This window comes from Tachypleus tridentatus, chromosome 13 (assembly GCF_004210375.1).
Source record: "Tachypleus tridentatus isolate NWPU-2018 chromosome 13, ASM421037v1, whole genome shotgun sequence".
In the NCBI taxonomy this organism is placed as follows: Eukaryota; Metazoa; Arthropoda; class Merostomata; order Xiphosura; family Limulidae; genus Tachypleus; species Tachypleus tridentatus.
This window is the reverse complement of record NC_134837.1, coordinates 241733091-241747416: the sequence shown is the minus strand read 5'-3', so window position 1 is coordinate 241747416 and position 14326 is coordinate 241733091. Positions and strand designations below refer to the sequence as shown.

Sequence of the window (14326 nt, the reverse complement as noted above, 5' to 3'; positions counted from 1 at the left end):
AATGTGGTCGAGAAGATTATTCAAACCACTTCACGAATTTATGATAGCTTCTTTTTTGTATTCTTTCTTTTAAGAAAGAGTATGAATTGTCAGGGTTAAGACAGATGACGTCTGAACATTGAAACAGAGTTTGTTTATAAAACTCTATGTAGAAAAGCGTATAGGTAAAGAAACTAAAGAAAAATTCCATTAACATTTACAGTATCTGTAGAACTCTACTATTCTAAGTATAAGCTTCGAACGTTTTCTTCTAGAACTCAAGGCTTCTTGTCTACAACAACTGCAAGCCTAAAAACTAGCCGGGATCAATACACTCTTGTGGCAGCCCATTAATCACAAGCCTGCAGTGCTACCATCTTCAGGAAGTGGAAAGAAGATAAAGTTTTTACTTTGCTTGACACTACTGAAACCTAGACCAACGATGTTGGATCAAGAAAAGAAAGGGAAAAGATAGTCGTAAAAGAAACAACATCGTTATTTTTGCTTTCAGTTTCTGTAGACTTTATGCTCTATTCTCGAGGCGTAGTGGTCTGTTAACAGTCATAAAGATTGTCACTCACAAGCTGCATCAAGTATAAACAGGCTATTTTCTCATGTTATAAACAACAACTTTACCACCGTTTAGACTTTTTTTTTCATAACCTCCGTCATAAATAAATTACAAAACAATCGGATTGACGAAAACATTCTGAGAAAATAAGATCAGCACAATAGCTACGAGTAATGTAAAACTGACAAGTGCTAACTATTCCATTAACTATGCACGAAAACAAAGGATTTTAATTTATACGCAAACTTGAAATAGTTAATGTTTGATTCTAATATTTCGGAATATGTTTTATCACCATACTTTGATTAATTATATTTTATCATTGAAATCCTTCCGCTATAAAAAAAAAAAACGTTTGTAGTTTCAGAATTTAGATCTTCGTTACAACCTTTAGTTTTTTTAGTACAGAAAGATATAATTGTGTCGTAATCATCGTTAACAAATTATTGCATAGTAATAAACTTTATTAGATTTTGACGAATACTAATGTTTGTTCAAACGCATTGACCAGGCATCTTTCATAAAATAGACTATAAATTCAATGCTGTTTTCTGTATAGGATTCATAAACGATTCGCTACATCTTACTTTTCAAAGCTCGTTTGAGTATTTCGTGATTACGTTGTTGAGGTATCATTTGGTATGTATATATCAAAACTGTTATAATAACACTGTTGCCTAACGATACCTCTTTGACCCTTGAAGAAATGTGATAATTGCATTCACTTTTAATGAGCTACATTTAAATGACAGACTTTCTAGAGTGTTGCAATGCAACGCATGTAGAAGCGTATTCAGGTTTAATCTTAGTTATGGTCTTACTATATTGCTTTTGTTAAGAGACTCCTTACTTGTAGTCCAAATTCTAATAACCCACGCTAAAAACAGATACACACGCTTTAAAAAAAACAAAAAACAATCCTACCTTTCCACTGAAAGAAACTTTCAGTGTTAACGCTAAAGTTGCCAACGGGGCCCATATAAGCCCATTATTTTATTAGATTTACAATCCGTAATAACACACGACTGACAAATAACAACAATTAATTTTACTAATTACTGTTACATTCTTCAACATATTTTACGTCGAAAACGAACGATTTCGTCCCGTTTGTTTTTATTGTCGTATTTTGTTTTGGTTAGCTCATCTTATAAAAAGTGTTAAGTTAAACCCATCCCGTTCTTGAAAGGTACAAAGAAGGGTGCTTAATTTTGGGTTCGTATAGAATAAGCGGGTCAGGATGTTTTCAAATTCTCCTTGGGCCCATAAAATAAAAAATCACTCAATGTGTACAAAAGATAAAATTCTTTTTAAATACTTCAGTTCTAAAATGAATTCAGAGCTGAACCTACAGATAAATAAACAACTACATGAAAGCCCAAAAACAATTAGTGAATTGTTTGTTTGTTTTTTAATTTCGCGCAAAGCTACAAGAGGGCTATCTGCACTAGCCATCCTTAATTTAGCAGTGTAAGACTAGAGAGAAGGCAGTTAGTCATTAATACCCACCACCAACTCTTGGGCTACTCTTTTACCAACGAATAGTAGGATTGACCGTCACATTATAACGCCCTCACAGCTGAAAGGGCTACCGTGTTTTGTTGTGACCAGGACTCAAATCCACGACCCTCAGGTTACGATTCGAGCGCCCTAACCACCTGGCCTTAGTGAACTGACAAAACCTAGCATCTAATCTTGATTTTGTTTATAATTTTAAATGCTTTCAGTACTAGGCCAACAATAACATCTAATCAGAGGCAAAACCATTTCTGAAGGGTGAAAAAGCAATGGAAAGTTGAATCAATATTTAGTGTTCATCAATCATACTTTTATTAAGAAATCTACTTCCCACATGTTTAGTGAATTACTCAAGAGACTGGTAGTGTTTTGTTGCTGTTTCTTCAGTCACATTTTCTTAAATAATTGTACCAGTAATAAAATTATGTTAGACCTAAAACCTATGTCCTTTTTTTTTAGAATACTATTTCTCGCATTTTCATATTTCGAATTAATTTTCATGTTATAAACCTTATCAAATAATTAGTATTTCGACAAATGTAATTTCCAGCACTTCTGTAAACATTACGTATAATTTCCACCTTTGCATATTCATAAGCAATTATTTTGAAAGTCGTCACAAATACAAGGTACAAGTTATTGTTGTGCAAATAACCATTCCATACAGAATAATTAGGTTTATTTTATCATGGTGCATAAAGCAGACAGGAATATAATTTTAATTTAAAAAAAAATATATATTTTGTGTAGCTGTTCTAGAATACTCAGTTATAAGGCATGACAGTACATAGGAATTAATAAGTTAGTTAGTTTATGTTCTTGTCATATATATATATAAGAGAATCTTATTTTAGGCTAAGTAGATTCCATGGTACATACGTCTACCTGGCAAGTTGACAGTACTTGAGTACTATCTATGCTGTTACGATCTTGCAGAAAACGTTCCTCACGACCCGGATCGTTTTTTTTTTGTTGCTGTTTTTTTTTCTACTTTGTGTCGTCCCGTTCTGAAGCCCGTCAAGTCTGATCCGATTTGACTTTGAAATAAAAGAATAGATCCTTCATACGGATGCTTCCTTACTCAACAACTTGTGCCTAGGGTCTGTGCCTGGATAAGAATCAAAACCAATGTTTCGATGTAGCCAGCAAGAAGCTTATCTGGTCCTTATAAAACTAGCAAAAATACACTTAAAAAGTTATAACAATAAAATAAACTGTGTGATGAAACTGAAAACACAAAAACGGTTACAATCGCTGAAAAAAGGGAAATGGTCAACATATCGGTCAAAGGACCTTCATTGGAACCTCATATAAAATCTGACGTATTCCCATCCTTTTATGGTAATCTGCAAATAACTTAGAAAACATAATAAGTAACAAGAATTTGTTTTCAAATGTACATGTATTCGTATCAAAATGTTAAATGCGCTTTATTATAAAACTTTTGGTGTTTGCACTTTAGAATGTTAGAATTATGTAATTATTGAAAAACTTCGTAATTTACCTTGTTTTTCCAACTTGAATGCAATTCTATTCTTATGGTTATTAATAGTGTATGGATTACATAATTAATTCCTAAAATATCTGAAACCCAATAATTACAGAATTGATGAAAACGAAAATACTTGCACGTTTCACAAATATCTCATTTATTGCGACCATAGTTTCGTCAGTAAAGGCATCACTGGGTATTATATGGTGCATATCAAACACAGAATATTAGAAAATCACAGTATCAAATAACGCAACGTAATGATGACATCACTTTCATTTGGTGACACTTTTTAAAAAGTTTATTTGTAAAATAAAAATCATATGAAAAATATAGTAACAGATAAAGCAATAATGGTTTACTGTGGATTCCTAAAAAGTATTCTCTGCAATTTTTTATACAACTAGAATTAAATTTTTTCTTAGTATTCAGGGACACATACATTTACTTCACCTGCGTGTGTTTTACGTGATTTTTATCACAGATATAAGGCCTATTGATTCCCAATCCTTCACCAGCTTTTGCCACTAAAACCATGACATTTAAAGTCTTATACTGCACATTTAAAATAGTGTTTCAAAAACTTGATTCTTCTCTAATTAATCAGCCCAATTCACAAGTTATAATAACGAACGAAAGGCCTCTTTGATGTTTGTTATAAAGTTGAGCAAAAAGCTATACAAGGAGCTATCTGTGCTCTGCCCACCATGGGTATCAAAACCCGGTTTATAGCGTTGTGGGTCCACAGATATACCGTTGTGCCACTTGGGAAGCCTCTTAAATGGTGGCTTGCGGGGGACAAAACATAGATATGAAATTTCGTTGTATACCCTTCTAATTTGAAATCCAAAATTCATCATTTCAAATTCAATTTACGTTATTTCATGATAGAAGTAACATGTTTTCTATTTCACAAGACAAGTAAAATTAAATTGCAAGTTTTTCTGTTGAGCACTTAATCACTGTTAATCACACACAGATTAATAATAATATTAAAGTAACAAATGTTCAGAGCACTTTCGGAGGAGCAGGGATTCTTCGTCATGAGAAATATTTAATGAAAAGTGGTCCACACTTCAAAAGTCCTCTACCTTTTGGATATCTTTACAGTATTAGCTATGGAAAACTCAAATGTACAAGTAAAAATATTATCTTACATTTAAAAATTGAGCTCAAATGGTTGTATACTTAATAAGTACAAAATCTGAGGATGATTTGAAGATATCATACTGAAAAATAAAATTTATCAAGGAGAAACGTTAAATGATTTAACCTATTTCCCCCAAATCAAGCTCTCCAAGTAAAAATTGTTACAGTTATATCTACACTTGTCTTCTCATCCTGTTTAATCTTATAATATTTTTTACTTTAGGAAGTTTTATTCCAAATTAATAAAAGTAAAGTTTTTTGTCTTTGTTTCCAGTTAGCAAAAAAAGTCCAGTAACTTCCATACAAGACGCTTTTAGCTTAGTGTGTCACTTATCTATAAATCAAAGACTGCAGATTAATTTCACTGTTGTTATAAAAACTAGACTTCTATTAAAATATTTCATAATTTGTTTGAGTTGTGAAGTGTAAGAAGTTTTCATGATTTGTCCTGTGGTTTTTGAATTTCCTCTAGATATATAATTCTATAATTTCTCTTTGTGAATTAACCATAAAATTTTATATATTATTATTTTATTAATATGAAAAACAAGAGTACTTGATCACGTTACAACTATCTTTTCATCGAAGCTAAAACTGAAAATGTGGTCTGTGATTTATATGCCTAATGCATTCTTTACTATGGATTGTAGTTTTGCCTATTCAAGGCTTATCAGCACAACTTAAGTAAGCAAAACAAATAAATTTATTTAGGCCTCTTATAATGGTTATATATAATATTTATTTATCTATTTATTTTTGTTTGCCGCCTAAATTGTGTTGTTGAGTATTGAACAGACGAAACTGCAGTGCACAGATGGTATGGCGAATCAAAGAATGCATTAGGTCTATACATCATAGATCATATTTTTCATTTTACTCGCGGTGAAAAGAAATTAGTAATAGTCATTGAACAATTGGTCCGCTGTATGACATAGAATAATACATTAGGCTGATATGTTACAATATTATTTACATATTGAAATTAATTTATGTTACTAGATGGTAAGTTAGAAAATACTTTAAAAAAACCCTTAAAATAAGAATATTCGATACTTGAAAGGCTCAAAATCTAAATTTCATATCTTGATATAAACAACTTTGTAAAGTAGTTGAAAAATCGGTATTTGTGATATAATAAATAAAGAGCAGAATTCGTGATATGACAAGTAACAGGAAATTTCAGTGTTAGCAACATATTAAAATGCGAAACTCAATATCAGCAAATGAAAAATAAAAGAAACAACTGATATGAAAATGTTGTATAAGTATCAAAGTAAACAACAAAAAAGGAAATTCTATAACAATCATCTGATAAAATTGCAGAAAACTAAATTTGCGACATAATTAAAAGCATGTAAAGCTGTTGTTCGTGTATCAGTGAAATCCTATAAGACTCACAATTTTAGTTTTAGTGGAATTTAAAAACGCACTTAGTATTATTAATATATATATATATATATATATATAAAGAGAACTAATTTTTGTGACACGTAAACAAATAATTCTATCGCGACGTTAAAAATGTTGATAATTTAGAAATGGGGTTACTGGTGTTAAGAAAACTATGATATGTTAAAATTTAAAATAAAACAATATAAGTATTACTTTAAAAATCATTAACTACTGTATTAGTTTTGTGAGTTTCCACTAGTAAAAGGCATTGAACACCATACAAAGAATATTTATTTTTAATTGATAATTTATAATTTTCATGTTCGAAATTATATTAGTTTAGATAATATACAAGATATACGTATGTATAATAAACATACATACGGAATGTATAATACACCGTATAATAAACAGAAAAACAAAATACTTAATATGTTTATACGTTTTATTTAAGAAGAACAAGCTTGGAAAAAGGCCACAATATAAATAAATTATATCTGGATTTGATTTAATGTTCCCTTCTGTTCTATTTTCATGGCTTATTGATATGATTTTTCCCCATACACTAAACATTTTTAGGGCAGGTTATTGAAGTTTTTAACTTCTAAACTACAATGGCCAGCGATCATCCAGCTTCCAGAGCAAATTGATGTTCCATTATAGAGCAGATTAAATGTTACATACTTCCTGGTTTATTTCAGGCTTAGAGCAGATCTGGGGTCCCGGGAGTTAAAAAAATCAGCTATTCTAAAAATACTTCAAAGAAAGCTTCTTGTTCCCTCTGGATCAGGGTTGCCTAAGCTGTGTGATTTTAGCTCTCCAGCCCGTGGGACACAGTTACGTCACATGACCTAAACAACAATGCCCACTCTGTCATCCCGTGAGGTGTGACTAACAATGATACACCCCGGCCTTACCCAAAGGTAACGGTCGGACAAAACCTAAACTTCAGGTCACCCGAAGATTAAATGACACTAATCCAAACTGAGGACGGAAGATCAAGATACGCGATCGGTTTCTCAGAAATGTGTTCTTCTTTGATGGTTTAGCAACAATGTGAAAAGCTAAGCAAATAAATAGGAGAATACATGATTATTACTAGTAAACTTAATTCATGAAAAACTGAAGAAACGCAGATGAAATATAAGTAAAAGATGAAAAAACACATTGAAATGAGCTATTCTATACAATTTTCCGAAAAGAACCAAAGCAAAACATTGTATGCATCACACAAAGTCAGTGTTTTATAATAACCACAACAGATATAGAAGGATGAATTAATGATCAAACAGAACGCTACTCATACAAATATTGATTTATACTTGTTTCACAAAACAGAAGTACATATTATGCGTCAAACAGTTGTAAAATTTATTTTTAATAAAACAAAAATTCACTTTTAAATATTAAAACAATTAATTTTAGCAGCTCATGCACATAAAATACACATCATACATGATAAACGAGTCTTACATCATATGCTGGAGCACTGAAATAACCAGGTTGTTTGAGTAATTAAATGTATATTTCACTAGACGTAAAGTAACAAATGGGTTAATTAGCTAAACACATTAGCTCAGTATTAAGACTTCTTGTTCCTATATTCTTAGCAGACGATGAATTACAAGCAGCATAATGAAACTGCACAGGTACTATTCTACTTACTAGATTATACAGTTCCGGCACCGTTCATACATTTACTTTATAAAATAAATTACGTGTTACTTTTACGTTTATTATTTAAAAAACAAAAAATATTTAATAATCACTATATTCAAACTGTCTGCCAACAAATGCAAAACCTGTACACTGTTATATAATAAAATATAACAGTAAATACAACGTATTCTGCTTTTCTTACCTCACCTTCTACTATAAAGCGCGACCTAAATTTCTTATAACTGTTGCGCACACACACACAAAGACGTAATTCCATAGTGTATACGTTCGAATACACAGCAGAATGCATTTTTGATAATTTCATAAAGGAATTTGAGTTTACGTTGTTGCGAGTTACGGAAATGCAATCTGTACTTCATACCTGTAGCTTAACGTACTCTATACTTCAATTTATAAAACTGAAGTTTGGATTGTTTTGTTTGTTTGTTTTTTGAATTTCGCACAAAGCTACTCGAGGGCTATCTGTGCTAGCCGTCCCTAATTTAGCAGTGTAAGACTAGAGGGAAGGCAGCTAGTCATCACCACCCACCGCCAACTCTTGGGCTACTCTTTTACCAACGAATAGTGGAATTGATCGTAACATTATAACGCCCCACGGCTGGGAGGGCGAACATGTTTGGCGCGACGCGGATGCGAACCCGCGACCCTCAGATTACGAGTCGCACACCTTAACGCGCTTGGCCATGCCACGCCCTGAAGTTTGGATAAAATAGAAAGGAATATTCTGTTGGGTCATTCCATACCAACTCACCCAGAAAAAAAGAACTTTTCCCAATTCATGTAATAGATTTTCTTGAAAAACTTCGTTTTAATTTATTCAGCCAAAATCCTAAAGCTTTACTGCATGACTTAATAAATTAAAATGAAGTTTTTGCTTAAATTTTTTGAAGGAAATCTCTGACATAAGCTGGGAACCCTAGGTGAGTTTGCATGTTATTGCTGCATATGCGTGGAAATATAAAAACTGAACGACGTAGGAATAAGAAATTACTAATTAACACCTTCGCTACAAAAATCTATCAACGATATTTTTGCGATAAAGTAAAGCTTCTGGCAGTCAGATTTATTTTAAAAAGTACTGTGTAACTTTTTCAGCCCTTTCGATTTTTTTACGACATTTTAATTCGAAAACATCATACTAACGAAGCACTCCTATTTCAAATCATTCTTTTGCATTTTCCCAAAATTTTGATGAGTTCCTTCTTTGAATGTTCCATACCTATACATATAATTGAAGAAAGCGTGGGAACTTCTATCTGCCCCGTTTTTTCCCCCTCTCATAAGTCGAAAGCCCTACGAGACACCAGCGTGTGTCCAAGGCTAAGATAAGCGAAAAAAAAAATCATCATCATATCGACATTTTTCTTAGCCATGTCTCTTTCCATTTTGGCGGCTTTGTAGTACAGTGTTCTATGTGTCTAACTTAGGCTATTCTCTCCAGTGTGGCTTTTGTATGGGGCGGCATCATTGACCATTGAAAGGCCGGCTCTTAGTGGGGCTGGCAGGTTAGGCAAGGACTTACACAGCGGGAAGAAACTGGACTATTCAAACAGCAAGCAGGGACCATAAAAGGCTCATCAGCCAAACTAAACAAATTTTCACAATAGGTGGTGATGACAAAGAAAAAGAAGATGAAAACTTGAGAACTAGGAAGACAGTGTATTCTTGCGTAAATCTAGCTGAAGGATCAATAATTCGAAATTGACAGCTCTAATATCAAATTCTAGAGACTGATTAGCAAAACAAATCAAGAACTACATTTTAAACTTATAAGAACACTAGAACTATCCTCAAAAGATGCTACGCCAATTTATACATTAAGATGATGTTGTTGTTTGTAATTAAGCACAAAACTACACAATGAGCTATCAGTGTTCTGCCCATCACGGGTATCGAAACCCGTATTCCAGTGTTGTAAGCTCGTACACATACCGGTGTGCCACTGAGGGGACTGTATATTAAGAAAAGAAGAAACACAAACTAGATGTGCTTACTCTCTCTCACACACACACAGGTGGCTCAACATTAAATCTGAAGATTCATAACGTTAAAACTGAGATTTCGATACCCACAGAAAAGATAACACACTGTGTGGCTTTGTGTTTGATAACAAATAAAGAAAAACATACCACTCTTAATCTTGGAAGCACTTTTTGCAACAATATAATTTAATGGTAGAAACTTTACTTAACGATACTCATTACAAATACAGTGCACCAAATTTAGTGGAATTTGTTATTACAAACTGTAAGCTTGTCCTTTTAGATTTCAAAACACATTAATTCACAGTAATGATGATAATTTCCTTCACATGAGTGTACTGCTGTACTGCAACAGCCTGTTTAATATGGGGGAGGTTCTACACTACCAAACATGTGGAATTTATAGATAAGTACTACTACATTCACAAGCATGTTGTTTATCACTTAAGCCAATCAATCAGTTCAATACGAGTAAACTTTTCGAGTTATTTAGTTACTATTATGCTTAGAACTGGTATAATCAGAGGTTTTCACAGCTGATATTTAATTTGTATCATATCTCTACCAAATGCCTTTTGACAATTATGAACTGCAGATGAATTGTCAATTTTAGTAATAGCATCAGCAAAATGAACCCCCCAAAAACAGACAGTCGTTTTGAGCATTTATATTTTGTGAAAACACTTTTGGGAACACTGTAAATCTTGGTTTGTTTGTTGTTCGTTTTGTTGTTGTCGTTGTATTTCGTGCAAAGCTACTCAAGGGTTACCTGCGCTATCCTAAGTTTGAAGAGAAGACTAGGAAGAAAACAGCTAACCAACATCACCCACCGCCATTGCTTAGACTATACTCAACCAACGAGTAGCGGAATTAACTGAAATATTATAACGCCCCACAGCTAAAAAGACAATTATGTTCTGAGACGGGTTTCGATCTCGCAACTAGTAGGTTAGAGCTGAGCATCCTAACTACCAGGCCATACCAGATCTGGTTTAAAGTAATTACTGGTGTCCATTCAAAATTAATAAAATAAAAAAAATGTGTATATATACTCTGCACCAAATACATAGGTATCATAAACAACTGGTTAGGCCATAACTCAGTTCTGATCGCAGGTCATTAAGGCTTAGATTAAGTACACTGCATAACAATTTTTTGAAAAATTTTGGTTCCTGAAAAGTTTTTGCTGATTGTGACAGGTACCTGGTGGGTATACACCAGGTTTTGCTTTATCACGTAGGAACTCTGAGAAATAGACAATTAACTGTTTACCGGCAATAATCTATTTAATTGCGTTTATGTTTCTAATACACTATTAAGTTCAACATAATTAAAAGTGTTTTGCTCCTGATTTTCGTTTGTATTAATGTCCGGTGCATCACGTTGCAGTGTCCAACAGTAGTCAGCAAACACTGACGGATTCCAGTTGCCATGATATCGTTTTTCCATTGTAGCAATGTCCTGGTGAAACTAAAGATTTCGATGAAACGGTACGTGATGGGCAAATGTTGATGTGATTTTCGTGATCAGCAGCCAAAAATCTATAAGGAACACTTAACAGTGTTCATGAAGCAAAAACTTTGTTGTGCAGTGTTATTAGCCAGTGTAACTCAAATACTAATATCAGAGAATTTTCCTGTACTACAAATATGAGTTCGATACCTTCTATAGGCTCAATGCAGAAATAATTCATTGTTTATATTTTTAGGCTCCATGATGTCGGATAAAGTATTGCCACAGACAAAGTGATATTTACTTTCTAATATTCGTGTAGCTTTGCGCGAAATTCAAAAAATAAACAAATGAATAATATTGCACTGGACTCGCACCTTCGATTTTATGAGAAGTTTTGTTTGTCCAACACATGGGCTACTCTTTTCTCAAAGAATAGTGGGATTGACTGTCATTTATAACGTCCATACAGATGGAAAAGGTTTAACGGGAATTCGAACCAACAACCTTCAGATTACGAGTCGAGCGCCCTAACTACCCAGCCATGCCGGGCCAATATTAGTCATAGAAAGAGTTAGATGCGCAAACCAGCAAGTTACGTGACAACCACAACTGATATCAAGTTTTTGTACAACGGCAATAATCAAAACTACCTTCTGACATTCCATTACGTAGGTTTTGGTGTGTTTTTTTAATTTCGCGCAAAGCTATACGAGGGCTATCTGCGCTAGCCGTCCCTACTTTAGCAGTGTAAGACTAGAAGGAAGGCCGCTAGTCATCACCACCCACTGCCAACTCTTGGGCTACTTTTTTACCAACGAATAGTTGGATTAACCGTCACATTGTAACGCCCCCACAACTGAAAGGGTGAGCATGTTTGGTGTGACAGGGATTCGCACCCGCGACCTTCAGATTACAAGTCGAGTGCCTTAACCACCTGGCCATGCCGGGCCCCTTACATAGGTATTGCGATGCCATCGAAAAACTGATCGCTTTTGGGGATGGTATGTAACTTGCCTTTCCAACGTAAATTCAGATCATAAAGATGTGCTCAGTATTTTGTAGAAACGAAAAACAAAGGAATGTGGATCCACTTGGGACACCAGAATCATCCAAAACGAAACCCACAACAAAGCATACCCGAGTAGTTGCAAGCAAAGTTTTGTAATAGGTGATAATTCACGAACACAAAGGTGGGTAGCAAAAGCGGTTCATTTGTTTCAGATAACAGTATGCAACATAATTAAGAGGGAGCTCCGTCTGAAAATAAAGACAACAAGGTGTTGTTTACCAAGATAAGGCTTCTTATCATACCTTCCGTTCAACCATTACATGCCTCAAGTAGATGGAGAAATAAATTAGTATTCATGTTGTACTAAACCGGTCAAGTTGTTAGACGCAGTGCCTTTAGATTTCTGTACCACTGAACTGTTGAAAAGAATAATTGAAAACAGTTACCCTTGTGCATTGGATGGATTATAAAAACTGTAGTTTTGACAGAGACAATCTTACAATGATATCTTTAGCAATGGAAACTACGTTACGAAGCTGTTTTCATGATTCGTGGTCGCCAGATAAAAGATGATCGAATGCTACAACATGGACTGTAACAACAAGGTGAAGTATCAAAACCGTTTCAAAATAAAGTGCTCAAATTCTGTACCATTACACATGAATCACATATGTCATGATATTAACACAAGCAAACGCTTATTTTGTCGTTGCGTTCTCATACAAAAAGTAGATGCATTGAAGAATGAAGAAATTACTGACTAAAAGTCATTTTAACTTGGAGAACGGCAAAGAAACACTCTATACAAAATCCAAACAACTATTCTACGTATAGTAACACGAAAAGAAGTTATTTTAAATGTAATAAAACATCATTCCAAGTACATCAGCGGATAAGCAACACTAGTAAAAAGATCAAACACGTGCATATAATCGGGTGTCACCTGGTTCTCAACGTACCGTGCATCAGACCAACTAGTCTATGGTCAGAAATGCGATATGCCGCTGAACACACAATGTACTTTCAGCTGTGGAGACTTTATAAAAATGTCACTAAATTCCAAAATTCGGTTAAGAGTAGCCATGTGAATATCAGCTATTGCTGACTGATTGTCCTACCTTTGATTACATTTCTAAAATGGAGGATGCTGTATTTCAACAACTTGGGGTCTCTGACCAGGTCATTTAATACGTATCGTATAACAAGCCTTTCTGGTTGACATTATTAAATAATGCATGTTGTGTGTAGTTTTGTCATTAAAACAACAACTTAAAAATCTTTTGTTCAGGAAACCTAAATCTATTTTAACAAGCTTAATTAAACTTATTTTAGCAACCAGTGAATATTAAAAATTTTATAATATTTACCTCATCTTAATACGAGAGTGGTGGTTTGTGAAAATGTATGGTGACAATATATGATAACTTGGATTCAGGATGTGAAAAACACAGAGGAGCTATACAAATGTTGTAGTCATTCTCTGTCTTGTAAGAAATCCATCAATCTGAAACCAGCTTTGCGGAGATAAGAGCTGCAACAACAAATAAAAACACGAGTGTTGCAGACAACAGATTTTCTTTTGGATACTGTTGTTTTAATATACATTATACATTCATAGGTTTCGTACGATTCTGGGAAATAATGCCTAATTTTCTGGTCGGTTAACACCGAAAGAAAACGTCTAAAAACTCCACAATACAAGTTAATTTGTTTTTTGTTATTTTTTTATCACGACCAAAAAAATTTGTTTCCCAAGTTCTAAAAAATGTTGTTCCATTGTTTTTTTTTCTATTTTCATTACACGAGGAAGATCACTTCCAGTTAATGGATTATTAAAAAGCTTGTTTTGTTTATTTCAATGGTTGAGTTTTTAGGTTTTCCAATAAAACCATTTCAGATATTCACAGCTACTCATCCTCGTTACTGGTCCCACATGACCAGTTGGTTATGGTACACGACTCGCAATCTGACGATCGCAGGTTCGAATCCCGCTCACACCAAACAAGCTGGCCTTTTCAAACATGTGGGAGTTATAAGTTGGTAAAAGAATAGCCTAAGATTTGGCGGTAGGTGGTGATGACTAGCTGCCTTCCCTCTAG

At 33.8% G+C, this 14326-nt stretch overlaps 2 long non-coding RNA genes across 3 annotated transcripts in view; one reads left to right on the top strand and one right to left on the bottom strand.

Annotated features, from left to right (window-relative positions):
- LOC143236707 (uncharacterized) overlaps positions 1-2507 on the top strand; it is a 74973-nt gene extending 72466 nt beyond the window's left edge. The window contains exon 3 of the long non-coding RNA XR_013019716.1: positions 255-2507. This is a non-coding gene — a long non-coding RNA (uncharacterized LOC143236707). The remainder of the gene's footprint in view (positions 1-254) is intronic.
- The window catches only part of LOC143236702 (uncharacterized), a 326353-nt gene that overhangs the window by 300978 nt on the left and 11049 nt on the right, over positions 1-14326 (bottom strand). Inside the window, exon 2 of one of the 2 annotated variants that reach the window (XR_013019669.1) lies at positions 2948-3176. This is a non-coding gene — a long non-coding RNA (uncharacterized LOC143236702). The remainder of the gene's footprint in view (positions 1-2947; positions 3177-14326) is intronic. The other variant, XR_013019670.1, reaches the window with a different exon arrangement.